This window comes from Pleurodeles waltl, chromosome 5 (genome assembly GCF_031143425.1).
Source record: "Pleurodeles waltl isolate 20211129_DDA chromosome 5, aPleWal1.hap1.20221129, whole genome shotgun sequence".
NCBI lineage: Eukaryota > Metazoa > Chordata > Amphibia > Caudata > Salamandridae > Pleurodeles > Pleurodeles waltl.
This window is the reverse complement of record NC_090444.1, coordinates 1,212,803,334-1,212,819,723: the sequence shown is the minus strand read 5'-3', so window position 1 is coordinate 1,212,819,723 and position 16,390 is coordinate 1,212,803,334. Positions and strand designations below refer to the sequence as shown.

The window sequence follows — 16,390 nt, the reverse complement described above, 5'->3', positions numbered from 1 at the left end:
GCTCCAATACCTTTGGGTTGAGTTTGCACAATATGAAATTGCAGAAAAAATAAGGTTTCACTTTGTCTCTGAGTTTATTTTTATTTTATTTGACTCTTGATATAAAAAAAATAAGTATGATATAAAATGTCTGCTTAGACTTAAACAGATCAGGCACTATTCATGTCATGGACACTTATGTATCTCAAGGGCAGCATAATATCCCTTGTTTGCTAAAAAGCAACAAATGCAAAATAATAGCTTTGTTGTGGCCTAATTCTCGAGTCCCTCGGTCCTGCTATCTTTAGGGCACCAGCAATTGTTTTTATTCACCTTTGGATCTTATTTCCACAAAAGGTACTCGGTGCTGGTAGGAGCACTGTAAACAACTGCTAATAATGTTATAGGACTGGCGCTATGCTGATCAAAGAGATAGTGTGTTGCATGAATGCTCGATGTGTATAGTTTTGCAGGACTGTGTGAGGGAGGTTTGGCAGAGCCCTTCCTATGATCTTATTTATGGTGTGGTTGTGTCCAGGCTACACAATGCAAGTCGACAATTGCTCATTTTTCTTTCTATTGCTGTATAATGAAATAACTTGTTTCGCCTCAAATAAAGTGTCTGATCGGAATTTCTGATATTTATATGTTTCTCTCGTCTTCATTGCCTGATTTTGCTCGCGGGAAAATGTCACTCATAGACGATGAATCTCACTGATTTACCCCGAAATTATGAAAATGTCACACATAAGCAATCTGAAACTTTGGCAGCTATTAAGGGGTCGTGCGGTGCAATACTTGGTTCAAACTACACTAAAAGGAATATACCAATATCACAGTGAAAAACCAGAATCAAGAGCCCGGCAGAGCGTAACAAACTTGCAGAACTTTTTTTTCCAACTGCAGCAAACTGTAATAAAAAAAACCAGCTGAAACGGCATTACGTGAGGCGAAGCCCCAATGCTACAGAATAACATGTCACTCCAAACGTTAATTCACTGAAAAACCCCGAGGATAAAGCAGCGTCATACAAAACTTAGATTCGACCGTTCCCTCGAAGGTCTGTCACTTGAGGCAGAAATGCTACGTCTTCGATTTTCTCTTTATCTGAATTCGTTTAACCAGTAACTACAACTGTAAAGGTTCGAGTTCATCGTATCCTAGTAATCACAACTACTCCAGTATAAGGAAACATTAAACTTCAGTGGATTTGCTGACGGCGGCCTTCTCTGTTTTTCATTGGCTGTGAGGCTGTGCGGCTGTAACCTGGTTTGTTATTGGGTAGGTAAAACCTTGCCCGTTGTTCGTTGGTTGCGAGGCCAGATGGCGTGCCTGGCACCTCAGGCATGGTACTTTGATGCTGTACCGTCTGATTTCCGGTATTGGGCGGGTCGTAAGACGCACGTATACGATACCGGTTTTCTTATTGGATGATTAGACCTATTGGTCCTGTCTCAGAAAGCCGGCACCCGGTCCAGAGGAAACCGGAAGAGTCCGGTGATCCGCGTGTACGGAGTTGGTGAGTACTGTGTTCTAAGAAAGGTACCTGCATCTGAGTGGATTCAGACTTCACCCGCATCACATCTAGAGGCGAGATCTGCCAACAAATGTCACCCAGGCAGTACCTGTGTCAGGAGCGCGTTATCTCCTGTGGTTCTTTCCATCTTTCAGATGGTCTTGAGATCTGTGGATCCCAAGCACTTCTGCAATCGTGTCTTTTGATTGCACATGGCTTAGGTCCACACACGTAAACAATTATGTTGTGGTAACTTGATGCCAATCAGTACAAATGAAAGCTATATTTCTAAACATTAATCATCAGATTTTATAAACAGCATATGGATTGTCTTGTCGCCACTGTTTCCATTTCACTTAATACTTATTGAAAGATAAAAAGGTATAATCAGTGGCAAGTACAGAAAGCACTTCTGGATAAACAGGTTGTTTCTTACCAAAGCGGGAAGTACTTCTTAAGGAAACACTCCACTAGGAGGAAGAAGGTTATAGTAGTAACTGGCAAGCCACAAGTAATGTGCCCACAATTCCCTCATCTGAAAAGACCGTTCTTGAATCGTAAAAGTCTCTGATCCAGCACCACCAACTCAGCTGTGCCAAGCCTTGTTACAAGCCAAGTTTCCACTCGCCCAAACGTGTGCTACCTTCAGCCATCGTGGCTTTGTAGGAAACAACGTTACACTTTCAAAAACACAGTTACGTTTTTATTTACTTATTTATTTATTTAATATAGACATGCAGTGCGGATGTTTAAAGGGTCTTGGCAGTGCTTTAAATGGAAATATAAAAGTGCAGGTACTCACTAGCGTATCTGTTTGCTCCGGAGAAGTGACGGTACGCTCCTATTAAATGTATTGCAATAGTGCTGGGAAGTGCAGGTATCTTCCTCTCAAATTGAAGAAGTGCGGGTACTGAGTACCGGGCAGTACCTGCCCATTAAAAGCACTGCTTGTTGGCAAAATCACTCACTGAGGTCTCACAGATGACTTTGGTTATTTGGTAGCTATGTTATTGCTTGCCTGCAGGAGCGAATGACGCCTGGTTCCAGAAGGTCCTAAGCCAGCGGTGCCACAGATTTAAAGTGGAGTTGCAGAGGCAGATTTAAAGTGGTGTTGCGTCTTCCTTTGATTAGCCACATAACCTGCAGGAGGTTACAGCCTGATTTCCTTAGCCAAGGTGCTGCATGTGTGTTACTTGGGAGAGCACTCTAGGTGATGTTTTAGAAATGATCCCTCGATTCTGCTATTAAAAGCCTCACTCTGGTATGCATGTGGTTTTACCTGCATGTAACTGCTTGAAACCATCCATGTGTGGGTGCGATTCGCAAGGGAGGCCTTGTCCTCTATTGATGAAACTAGTCTTGATATTCGGCCAGTTGTCCTTCTAAATGACTCAAATGTGGGTGATGTGGACCATGACTGGGCGAGTCCAAGTTGGTCGATGGAGTCTCTGAAAAACTTTCCAGCTGCTGACTGGGTTTTATTGATTTACAGCCAGATGTTGTAATTTAAGGAGATCCTTTCAGCTGACTTAAGCCTATGGCGCATAACGACAAAAGCTGCACTTTTGGTAATTGTTTGTTTAACAAGCCTGAAATCTAACCTGATCTGGGCTGCCAAAGTATATCTGAGGAGGTGCACAGGGCGTGGGTGAAAAGTGGAACCATGTACCTTGCCCATTTTGCTGGGTTCCTCATGAAGATGGCCTGATTTGGGTTGCTTGGGCCGGGAGTGCCAGTTGGTCTAATTTGTTGATCTGCTATTTTATTGTGTCCTCCTTAATCTGGGCTGGTGGATCCTGGCTAGCATTGCCCATCTTCCGTCCGAGGCTGCCCCTTTGCTGCCTGGTGTGTCTGCTGTATTTATATAGGTGTTAAAGTGGGTGGTAAGAAAGGAGACCCAGGCTTCTTCTGAAACGTTTAATCCCGGCCGTGGCTTTGCTTTGTTATTTAGGGAGCTGGTGGTGCTCCAAAAAGCATTGGCGGTGTGGTACTTTATAGCCTAGATGAACTTCGTCCAGAAATTTTCCGCTATTTCTCTCGTTTTGGTCCAAATGGTTCTTCTTGTCCCTTACGTTGATATTGAATGCTTTGTTGTTTCAGAACTGCTGTACCACCCTCACGGCCAAGTTGACCTCTTTTTAGAGAGTTTTGATTTCTTTGTGCACACTCTAGTGCAATTTTGTGCTGAGCAGCCAACTGTTGTTTGGGCTGTATAGTTCTTAACTTTTCTGGTATGTTGTAGGGAGAGCAATGTTGTGAATGTTTCCCAGTTTTGAGCCGGGTGGTTCCTGTCACTTTGGGCCAGCTTGAAGAGATGTTCAGCTTCCTTTTGCAGTGAGTCTATGTTGGTAGCTAACCATTTCACCCTTCTTAGGTCGGGCAGGTAGGTATTTGTATGTTGGCCAAATCTATTTGTTGCGCCTTAACGCTGATTTTAACATTTGTAGATAGGTAAATTGCGAGGCCCTATTTGCTGCGTCCGAATTTTGTCGTTTTTTGTATTGATTTCATAATCAAGTAAATGCACATCAACAATTGGTGTCATGCCCCTCCCCCAAACCGGAGCAGATATAACAGTCACTGGCACTTCATACATAGTAATTCGTACATTGGCACTTAGCACAGCTCACTATTTCAACCCCATGCACGGGTATGTGACTGCCTTTTATTACCTTTTTTCAATCAACCCATCAGTCTACTACCCTATATTGCGTTCCTGTCTCTGTGCTCTCCTCCAGTTCACCCTATAAATGCACCTCCCCCGCACCCCATTCAGCCAGGCATCCCTCTGACTTTCCACCATATACGAATCTATACCAGACCCCACGCTCTGCATGTGTCCCTTTAGCACAGGTTATCCAACCTTTTCTTTAGAGCTACTTCTGGTCAATGGAAATAGTCCTGGACTACTATTGACTTTGATCATTGTTACAGTAATGATCACATAAGGTACAACCACAATACTGACCACACCTTGCAGGGTCATAGTAGCAACTCCCAGATGTATATCACAACCTAAACTATACTTACATATATACATCTTTTCATGATGTAGTGCTTGTCAATATTCTGGATACCAGAACATATTTTGATAGAACACCGACCAACCCAACACATAAGACAGGGTTACCAACAGCAATGTTGGGAAAATGTCATCAATATAAAAAGCCTCCACATGGCTAATGAAATAGCATTCACAGCAACAAGGCCCACTGGCACAAAATAAATGCTAACAGATATAAATGGTCCTAGAACACAAGAATTATCATTCAAAGAGTAGCTTTAAATTTAAATATGTTTTTTATTTTCAGCATGCCACTCTCTCAAATTTAAATTTTTTTCTATCACATGCCTTTTTCATTTTAAGTTAAAACACTCCTAGAACATATTATGTTTTTTCACACACTGTACGACTTATAGAGTGGGGCTTGCAGAATCACACATCTCCATGTGACTTTGTAAATTAGAGAGAGGAGACAGGTGATTATATTTCAAGTCCTGCAGGTTGTCACAGTGTACAGTCTGTAGATGTATACAGCTGCCCTCGTCAATGTGGCTACACCCTCTGAATTACATACTGTGCTGGACTGCACCTCACGGAGCTGCTTTCACAGTACTGCATAGCTACCAGTAGCTCCTGAGCTACCTGTTGGAGACCCCTGATTTAGCAAATTCCCACATCCAGTACTTCCTGGTAGGTATCTTATTTGTTATCCACCTTAGAGCAACATATTTCTTGGCCACTGCCAGCCCCAGCTCTAATACTTTCACAATGTCTTTGGCTTGCTTAGGCCGTGGTAATGTAATGTAATTCGAGATTTATAAAGCGCGTTCCTACTCAAAGAGCATCGAAGCGCCATCAAGCACAGTTGCACAATTGGCTGGATTATGGGGTCTGTCAGATCCCTTGGTTTATCTACCACCTCCCTCTAGAAGATGCCCACACCAGGGCAGGTCTACCACATATGTAAGTATGTACCCTGCGTAATATTGCATTTGGGGCACTGCTCCGATCTGGTGGGATCAAGCCTGTACATCCATTGTGATTGTCATGTAGTCCCTTTGTACAGATTTGGAATGTATCCACTTGAAACAAGCATTTTGTGGCATTTTCTGGCAATTGCCTATTGCTGTCAACCATTCACGTTCCCATAACTCTAGCCCTAGATCGTCCTCCCCTTGGGTCCTAAGTTTTTCCATTCAGGTAGCCGTGGTAGGCAAAAGTAGGCCATAAAGTTGCGTAATAAGTTTACCACCATTTCCTAGCTCCAGGAGTACTCAATTAGCTATATGTGTCTCCGGCTCTTGTGGGAACCCCTCTGTGGCCTTGCGTACAGCCACTGCTACACCAGCATAGACCAAGAAGCTGCCTTCTCACACTCTCAATGTGGTGCAGAAGTTTGCATAACTGATCACCCGGCCATCCTCATAGTCTCTCCATAGTGAATTGTGCATTCCCCTCCGCAAAGGCTCTCAAGAATGACAGTATCTGGGGGGCAGACTCCCGAACACCATGGACTCAGCTACTACATATAGATATATAAATCACCCTTCCTTTTGGTCACACGTTCCCAGATCTCCAAGAGAGTCCTGACATGTAATGGTAAAGTAGCTCTTTTTTTCTAGGGACCAGGGCCAGTACTAACAGCTTCCTCGGTTGAACCAACTGCTTCAGGATATCTCCCACCGGATGAGCAGCATCCATGTGAAACCAGGGCACCACATATTGCATTAGGGAACCCCAATAATAAGCCTGGAAATCTGGGGTCTGCATCCCCTCTCGTTCCCATGTCATCCCCCGAACATCCAAGCTGATTCGTGCATGACCACTTCCCCAGTTAAGTAACCTAAGAAGTTCATCTAGTTCGCGGAAGCAGGTCTCAGTAATGTACATCAGCATGTGCTGTAATATATATATATATATATATATATATATATATATATATTTATAAAACTCTAGGTAGCATTATCATTTTACTTGCGGCTGTACCCCCAATAAGGACATGGGTAATCATAGCCATCAGCATTCACCTCATAGGTTTCCGCCATATTTGAGCTCAAATATATCCCTAGGTATTTAACCAGTGCAATCTGTACTTTGAATGTGCATGTGTCCTGTACCCCTCCCGGTCCTTGTAATATCAGATATAACGCTGATTTATCAGCATTCAGTGTAAAGCCGGAACCATTCCCCACTTCTTCTATGGTGGTATTGAGAGTGGCCCAGTTATTCGCAGGGTCCATCTGGGTCAGCAGGATGTCATCCGCATATAAAGACATTATTTCCCTCTGTCAAGACCCAGATATCAGCATGTCTGTGGCGTATAATATGTGCCAATGGTTCTATGACCATAGCAAATATCAGAGGAGAGAGAGGGCACCCCTATTGTGTCCGCTTCTCTATTGGCCAGGCCTCTGACAGTCTTTGACCCACCTTCACTCTGGTTATGTTGTCAGTATATAGCAGCTTTACCGATCTGGGGTAGTCCACCCCAACCTATATCTGTGGAGGGTTCTATCCATGAATAGCCAGTCAACCGTATCGAACGCTTTATGAGTGTCTAAGCTTGCCAGAGCACAAGGCTCTCCCTCTTTCTCAGCTTGCGCGGTCATAAGAAGTGCCTTCCGTATATTAGTAGTGGTGGTCTGTCCTCCCACAAACCCTGCTTGGTCTGTGTGTATAACCTTTTCCGCCACTTTCACCAGTCTATGGCCTAAGATCTTCCCCAGGATTTTTGCATCCACCGCAATCATCGACAGTGGCTGATAACATTCACACTGTGATGGGTCCCTCCCACCTTTAGGTAGGGTCACTATATGTGCTTCCCTTAGTGATGCCGGTAGCACTCCCCTTTCAGATCCCTCCCCATAAATGGCTAATAACGGCTTACAAAGTGGATCCACATATGCTTGTTGAATTCTACCGTTAATCTGTCGTTGCCGGGTGCTTTTCATGTGTGTAATTGCCCCTCTAAAGTCTGTTTTCTCTAGTGGAGCATTCAATTGAACCCTCATGTCCTCGTCCACTTAGTAGAAGTACACCTCATCTAGTATGATCTCTGTCTGTGTCAGGGCCCCTAGACTGTCATGCATATTATGCAGAGTAAAATTCAGCAAAGAGCTTCATTATCCCATCTTATGATGTCAGCATTTTTCCATTCTCATCCCTAATGGCTACACTGCGTTACCCCCTCTCTCTCCATTGACCAGCCTCACTAACAACCTACCAGCAGAGTTATCTTGTTTATGTTGTCATGTTTCCCTAATGTGTCATGTGCTTCATCTAGTTAAGCACTTAAGTTATGTTGTGCTTCCCATACCTTGTGTGTGGGGCCTGCCTATCTATGTCCATGATCTGGTGCTCCAGGTATGTAAATGTGTCGCACAGTGACCGTCTTGCTCCATACGTCGCTGCCATGCATTTCCCCCTGATGGTCACTTTAAATGCTTCCCATAAAATTCCTGCAGATTGAACAGTACCTGTGTTAAGGTGAAAATATTCTAATATTGCCTCTTGAATATCCTCCATACAGACTTGATCGTGCAACGCCCGGGATTGAAAGTGCCATTGCTGCATTGAGGATAGATAGGCCTGATCCTGCAACTCTGCAGCCAGCGGGGCATGGTCAGACAGTGTGCGATCAAGATATTGTACAGCCCCAAACTGTGTCAACTGCTCTGGGATTATAAGCATATAATCTATCCTAGAGAATGTCCCATGCGATGAAGATTAAAAGGAATAGCTATGTGTCTGCCCATGCCGTGCCCGCCATAGCTCCACCAGATCTCACGTTTCCATCCCCTCTAGTAGTGCTCATGAGGACCTGCCCAACGGTCACATAGCAGGCCTTGAGCTATTCAACTCCTTATTCAACACACAATTACAGCCCCCCATTCAAATGATGTCATAGTGTGCATATGATGTCAGCAGACGTGTCACCCCCTTGTAGAAATCTGGCATATCTATTTTTGGTGCATATGTGTTAAGAAATGTCTGCCTGCCGTCAATGTCACCCACCCCACCAATAGATTGCCCGCCTGCTGCTTTCAAGATCGTGTCTGCCTTAAAAGGAATGCTGGTGTCCACCCACAATAAAACTCCTTGTACAAAGGAAGTGAAACTGGCATACCACACTTGGCCTCCCTATTTAGATTAGAACTTGTCATGTTTGTGTGGTAGTAGATACGTTTTAAGTAACATTACTATCTTCGCATGTTGCTTGCGGAGATAGGACCATATTCTTTGTCTTCTAGTTCTGAATCCCCTTAACATTCCAGAATATTATTTTCATCCCCATGTAAGATATGTGCGGTTTGTTTGTGCCTGGCTCCCTTCCTGAATGTGACTGCTCTGCCTATTTCACATGCTCCTTTCCCCAAATCTCCATAACCAAACTACACCCTAACCCCTCTCCCATGGGCCCACCCCAACCTGGCCCTGACAAATGGCACATTCAGTGTCCACCCACCACCCCAAATTTAATAACAATCAAACATCCCCAACACAGCATGCAGTTCATGCGCACCCCGAAGTCAGGACTGCAACGGTCTCAAGCAGCCATTAATCGTTCACTCCACAGGAGCTCCCAAGACTGTGAAACATGGTTTGGGTCTGACGTTTAAGCTGCTCTCAATCAACTGGTTAGCACTGCCCTACCGCCCCCCACACACCCGTGTACTAATGTAGAATTGCAGCCCCCATTCCACAAACATGTTTACTGTGTCGCCTCTCTTCTCGTCTCCTCGGGCGTGATGTCAGCTATTCTCAACATACAACATGGCCTTCTCTGGTCGGTCAAAGAAATCTCTTTTTCCGTGCACATCCACTTGTAGCCATGCCGGGACAGTGTAGTGTAAGCCAGAGGTCTTCAATGGTGGGTCCTGACCCCCAGGGGGGCCGTAGAGTCACCAGAAGGAGGGAGCCTCACTTCTGCCTCAAATCCAAAACGCCTTTATTTTGGAAAAAGAGTGGTTTAAGCTGAAATATCATTCAGTGAGTCTCCTGTTAAGTGAAACCGAGGGAGGGTCGGACATCTAAAACAAAAAGCGTTTTTGCCAGAGTGCTTGCTTTACCTGAAAGTAATGGAAATATGCTCTACAAGTTAATCTGCAAATGTAAAGGGCAATTTAGAAATGTAAAGGATTCATGGGAGCCGTATTGGCTATCATTGATCGAATTACTGGAAGCTTTGTGATGACAAAGATGTATTCCTTTTGAGTGGTAGTAAAAAGAGTTAGCAACTGAACTATGAAGTGCATGGTTTTAATTGTAATTGTATTTACATAGTGTTTACTACCCCTCAAAAGGTGTTGAAGGGACAGTTACTTAAAATGTGTTACTAAGGTCTGGGTATTACTAAGATCTATATTTTGGAAGCACCATTTTTCAGTAAAACGTTTTGCACATTTTGTAGTAGTCTATTTTATACTGTGTGTCATGCATATATAAAAGAATGACTTGCATATTAACAGTGCATTCTGTCACAGGCTGTGCCTCGTAGCAGTAAAAATACCCAAGTCACCATTCTCCATTGCACCAACCAAGATTTAACGATATGGCCCTCCTGTTACACACAGACCTCTGCAGTGCATTAACTACTAGATGTTTCATAATGTACTATAGTGCATTTCCCACGGAGCAGCAGCTTTTAAAATTTACTTTTCATTTAAGATGCCCGTTATTTTATGTGTAACTACCCGGTGTTGAAAGACCTAAAAACTGAAGTCAACAACAGCAGCAAACTAGGAGTCTGTTTTTAACCAGGAGTCTGTTTTTGCTCAAACAAAAGCGTTTGTTTTCATTTAGTTAAAAATAAAAATCTTTTTAGAAAAAGTTTGAAAGAAGATTAAGGGACCACTTCCTCCCCTACAATTAAATAAAGCATCCTAATTTGACCTTAAAGTTCATCATTAATGATTGTAAATAGTATATTTTAATTCTGATGCATGATGTTCAGCAACCTCCAGTTCCATGCAGTTGTAAATGCCAAGCCATCAGAATCCCATGAAATATAGTATGATTCTTCTCGAATGCCGTGCAATAAAGATGCAGCCTGTTCATTACTGCCATTATACACAGGGCCACTGGAATTATGTGATTGTGCGGCGATTTTCACATATTTACAGATTTGCTGATTTGCCACGTAATCCATCATCTGATGCATACATAATCTGATGATTTTAACAAAAAATAATTTGTGTATAGCTCAAACGGTTCAAAAATTACTAAAAGCAGCAATGCATTTTGCGGTGCTGCAGAATGTTCTTCGCAAAACAGGACTGGTCACCTATTTGTTGCTTATTGCTATATTTGGATGTTAAACTGGTATTAATGAGATGCAACCACAGATTGACCCTCTTTCAGGAGAAAAACAGACACACCTATCATATTAGGTCAGAAAGGTGTTGTAATCTTAATAAGTTTTGCCAAATTATGTTTTGTTTGTGAAAAACGTACCATTGTGCGTTTGGCGGTCGTTCTTTTTGGTGACCTTTTGTTTGAGCTGTTTGGTAAGACTCTAACACTGAACCACAGTCACCCACTAACATTCGAAAAGTTTAAAGACCTCTGGCGTAAGTCAAGCCACATTCTCGAAGTTTCTTTTTAACCTCCATGAAGGATCTTGGTTTCTCCTGCGTTGCCAGACCATAGTCAGGATAAAAGGAAATCCTGTTCCCATTATAGTCCTCACCCCCTTGAATCCATGCTGCTGCCAGCACATTCGTTTTGACCTTGTATCCCTGCATCTGGGCAATAAGCATGCACAGCGGCGCTTCCAGCTTCGGCTTGCCACCTGGAGTCTGGTGGGCTCTAACCACCTGCAGACTCCCCACAACCTCCGGGCCTGGCAATACTGTAGGTAGCCAGGACACCAAGAGTTGTTCAATCAGTGCAGGCTCTGTCCTTTCTGGCAGTCCCAGGACACAAATGTTGTTTCATCGTGACCTATCTTCTAGGTCTGCGAGTGCAGCTTCATGCATCTGTAGTCGTCCGTCATGCTCAGTCATTGTGGTGGTATGCACCCCCACTGTCTCCTCCATCCCATCCACCCTTGTTCCCAAATCCTTAACCTTGTCTCGCATATTGTCCCTATCTTGTTGCAGAAGCGCTACTGTAGTGGCCACTCCATCATTTTTTGTTTGTTTTGTAAATTCTTTAAAAAAAAAAATTTTCTCTCCTTCTCTCTGATAGCCTTATCCCCTTCCAATATTAGAGTTTTCAGTTCATGCATTGGTGGTACTGCGGTCCCCCTATCTCCTGCTCCTCATCTGGGCTCCCACTTTGGGCCATCCTGGCCAGACAGTCCTCAATAGTGTGGCGTGGCTTGTGGGCATCTGCATCCCACGGCGTTCTCCTCACACTCTGTGGGTCGCCCAGCTGGGCAGTTGTGCCCTGGCTCAGAATGTAGCCCACTCTATGATTAGGACCAGGCAGGTGGCTCCACGTTCTTCTGCACCTTAATTTGTCAATGCCAAGTTTGCCTCTGCTTGTCCTGTTAAATTTGCTTGTGAGCATCCGGCTGCCTCCCAATGCCAGTGATATTTCCAGCATTCATTCAGTTCATGCAATCTGCTGCCTGGACCTGTCCTCAGTGGACATGGCCTTCGCCCCTTTTCATCCTTATGTTTGAGCGTGCACCTCCCGTCTATATGACCGCAAAACAGCCATCATCTCTGCCATGCTTAATCCTCAACTCGCTCTGCCCCCAGACATGAGCTGATGCAAGCCAATATAATGCCCATCACAATCCTCCTGGCCCCTCAGCAACTGTACATCCAGGGCCTCACCCATGAGAGTTCCTGGGGCCTCTCTCTCTGTGTGTGTGTGTGTGTGTGTGTGTGTGTGTGTGTGGAGGAGGAAGCAGCATTAGCCCCCCCCCCCTCCCAGGTCCAGTGAGCACACAAGGCCTCCCCTGCTCTGCGTCCCCGGAGAGCTCACCTTCCGTCTATCCATACCGCCTGGCCTGGCCTCTGCTCTGATCCTGAGTGGAGGGCCACCCAATCTCCAGCTCTTCTGTCGGCCTCAACGCCTCAGGTGCTACGCCCGCACTTAATTCAGGAGCACCTATGCAATGGCTGGGGCACTTTGCAGCCTCGGTTGCGCCTTCACCAGCACCCAACCTTGCAGCATGCCTCTGGCAGGCTCCTGCTCACCCTCCTCCTTCTGGGCCATCTGCTCTCCTATCAGGGCCTCCTAGGCACAGGCTGGCCCTGGTCATCCTGCAGCCTCCGCACCAGGCCAACTCCCGCCCATCCCACACGTACTCTGGGTGCTCGCCTCAACCTCCATGAGTGGTTTCACAGTTGCACTGGGGCCTGAGGGGGGTCAACACAGTGAATCAGTCGGAGCTGCAGTGAGGCACGGCTGTTCAGGCGGCCATTTTGACTTCTCTTGCTGCGTCCGAATTTTGGCGCGTTAATCGCAGAGATAACAAGGTACGAGAAACTTGGGATGGATACTGGTTCTTGGACCCAGGTCTCCTGTAGGGCGACTACCGAGAGGTTTTGGAGGTAGTGGACCAGTTTGAGGTCTTCATGATCGTTAGCTAAGCCATGAATATTCCAGGAGGAGAGTCTTAAAGTTTGAGCTTGGGTTTCAGGATCAGATGTATTTCTTTGAGTTGCAGCTGGTCAATCAGCTATTTGAGAGTTGTTTAAGGCTCTGGGAATCCAGTCCCACTCCCTGGGGGCTTACCTGACCCAGGATTAGCTCATGATTTGGTATGGTGAATCTGGTTGTGTGCCTTTAACCTGACTCTGTGGGCTTCCACCTAGAGCATTTCTTTAAACTGAGAATGGTTTTGGCTGGGGGGAGTGATTCCCCTGGTTTGCTGCCCCCTCTCCATGTCAACAGGAATGGGTACCCTGGTTCTTACTATTTTTCTAGAATTATTCCCCAATCTAGGAAGAATTTAGTTTTTCATTGTATCTTGCCTGCCATATTCGGGGTACTCCAGGTGACCTTTATGGAGCCTCCATGTGACCCACGGTGTGTGTCTATAAATTTGACGCATTCTGTGTCTGCTGTGTTAACCCCGTTAGGTCTGGGATCTAGTTCCTCAGCTTTAGTATATTGCCACAATTGAGGATATCCTCATTACCTAACGAGTTGTAGAGTGAGTGGAATAAAGTTGTGCTGTACTGTCCTGTTTCTGAGGTTTCCTGGATTCCGCTGTTTGTGGGCGGCCTGGCGCTCACGAGGGATAAAAGGCCTGTGTATGTTTGTGCTGCTGGGTGGTCCTCTGGTTCCCCTGAATGGTACTTGTTAGGGCTTGCTTGTAAATTGTGGTGCCTCCTGTGAGAGTTTCAGGAGTCGTTATTTCAGAGGGTTGCTGACATCCTACCAGCTCCTCCTGGGATGATGTCTCTGGATTGAGTGGCAAAATGAATCCTGCTGAGCGTTCCTCCTTTATTGGATTATTGACCTTTAGAAAGGCTTTGCATGGTTCGGTTAAAGTTGATGGGTCGCTTGGCATTTCTTTAATATTCATTTTTTTTTTCCTTTTCCTTTTTTTCCCCGGTTGCAGATGAAGGTTGTGAGGTGGAGGAGAGTACTGCTTTTGCCCCATTCTCACCTGGAAATTTCCTCTCTTCGGCTGTTGACGTTGTTTGTCATTATGTCTCTCTCCACCCCTTCTTTCATTAAGTGAATTTGTCAAGTTCCTTACAGGAGTTGGTGGGCGGGGGTAATTGGGAAAGATAGCGTAGTTCCTCAGCCAGTTGGTTTTGGGGAAGTCTTTATTCCTGGACTTCCTTCTTTCCTGCCTTTTTTTTTTTTTTTTGGATCTTGCGCCACCAACTGTGCCTGCAAAGCTTTCTGCTAGTATATTTGGAGGGAGGCCATTTCTGCCGGAGTGGCTTGGCTCTTTCCTGCTGGCAGGGCTCATTGTTGGAATTGCCACTTTGTTTCCAAATTGGTGGCCCCTTCTTTGTCTATCATTGCAGGTTCTTGAACTGTTCTTGGAGGTGGAATAACGCTTGGGAAAGATTTGGCTGCTGAAGGAGTTTTGGTTTTGAATGTAGTTGGCACTGTGTAGCCACCATTGTCAGATGTTTCCTCTGGTGATAATTTGAACCTGCTCTCCATTTGGGGCCTAAGGAGGGCCTTTAGATCGTCAATTAAACTTGAGATCGTGGTTGGTAATGTGCTCAGTTGATTCAATACTGGGAAACAAGTACACGTAGGGGTTAGTTCTCTTGCCTCGTTTTGGGCCGTCCTAATAAGGATGTTCAAATCAGAGATCTTGCCGTTCCCTGCAATGTAGGAGGCCACGGTATTCAATATCTCTATTTGGATGTCCATTTTAGCTGAGTGATTTTTCATAGCGTTGACCATTCACTGTATTGTCTTCAGGATTGAAGGCCAGGTTCATGCATCTGAGGTGGGATTGTTCCTTTATGCTGTGGCCTCCGTTTTTCCAGACTCTGCTGTTGGAGTCACCTCTTCCTGTTTGGCTTCTAACTTGGTGTCAGTGGTGTATGAGGCTAAGATCTCATCTCACTTTTCCTGCGTCAAATATGGGGTCTTCCCATTCTCAATGTGCTCTCTGTGCTCCTGTGAGTGTGTGTGTTATGGACTATTTTGACCTGAGTTTTTTCCACATGCTTTCGTCAACATTTGGCTGGGCCCAGGCGAGTTAGCAGGACCTAGGGAATCTAGGGGAGGAACTGCATCTTTGGGTTTCTTGAAAACAGCTGCGTCAGCTGCAGCCTTGAGTGTGCATGCTTGATGCAGTGATATCAAGCATGATAGTGCGCTGCTAATTCCGGCAACTGTAGTCTCGGTTATCGGGGGACAGAGGGGTTGCCAGGTGAGTCCTGGTCTGTTGGCTTGCTTTCTGAATTTGCTGGATTAATGCCACTTATTTTTGTGTTCCTTTGTATATAATATCTATTGGGCCCCACATGTTGAAGTTGAAATTTGAAAAGGAAGAAGGCCAGATGTGTCCCAGGCAATTGCATGTGGGTTGGTCGAGCTGGGGCTATTGGTTAAGTCTATAATCGCCTCCTGATCTTGAGTCTTCCTAGCTGGGCCTGGAAGCGGTTTCTGATTCATGCTTTTTGTGTCCTCAGGAGGACTTTTATCCATCCGAGTGGTTTAATGGGACTATGAGATGGCCATTGTTGTCCTCACCAACGATGGTGACCTATGGTAGCATTATTGCGTGGACCTTGTCTGCATTATTATTGTTGGCTCTAACAGAGCAGGCAAGCCTCTAGTCTCAGGTGAGTCAAGTGCCATGATCAGGTTAGCGTCTTTCAGAAATTGGAATTTAGAGCAAAAGTTCGGTTGGTTGTCTGGCCTATATGCCTGTAGCTGGCGCTGGGTGGCAGTTAGGACAAGAGAGATGCAGGGGAGTGAGTGGGGGAGTTGCTGGAGAGGCTTCCTCTGTTTGCTTCATTGTGGCAGTGACTCCTGGTTTTCCCTGACCTCCTTTGTTGAGTCCATGAGTTGTATATTGAATGGACTGTCTGGCGGGGACTGCTGGCTGACTACTAGCTCCTGGTTGCCACCAGTACCTGGAGACTGTTTGCTGTTTTCCTCAGTGACCCTAGGAGTCAGTTGAGCTGGCTGCATTGTTCTTTTATCTGGAGTTTTTTTCTCCTAGAGGGGTTGTTTTCCCTGGGGGAGAGGAGGGCACAAGCACTCTCTGAGGAGGTCAGTGGGGGAGTTCTGTGCCTGCACTTGGGGACCTTAATAGCCTGTGAGTCCTTGTGAGTGCTTGAAGTTTGGAAGCTGTCAGGACTATCTCTAAGGTCCAGGTATTCCCCTAGTGCCGCCACACCCTTCTCCTCGTATATGTTTTCCCTGGAGGAGGAGGAGAGGGGGGGGGCACGACCGAACTATTGAGACGATGATGCTGGCCTTTCCCGGTGGCTTCTGTTGATTCCGGA

The 16,390-nt window shown here is 45.4% G+C and overlaps 1 protein-coding gene across 1 annotated transcript in view; it reads left to right on the top strand.

Moving 5' to 3' along the window:
• Positions 1-1,407: 1,407 nt before the first annotated feature.
• ASCC3 (activating signal cointegrator 1 complex subunit 3) overlaps positions 1,408-16,390 on the top strand; it is a 1,806,704-nt gene continuing 1,791,721 nt past the window's right edge. Inside the window, exon 1 of the mRNA XM_069235471.1 lies at positions 1,408-1,498. The gene's annotated coding sequence lies outside the window, so the exon portion shown is untranslated. The remainder of the gene's footprint in view (positions 1,499-16,390) is intronic.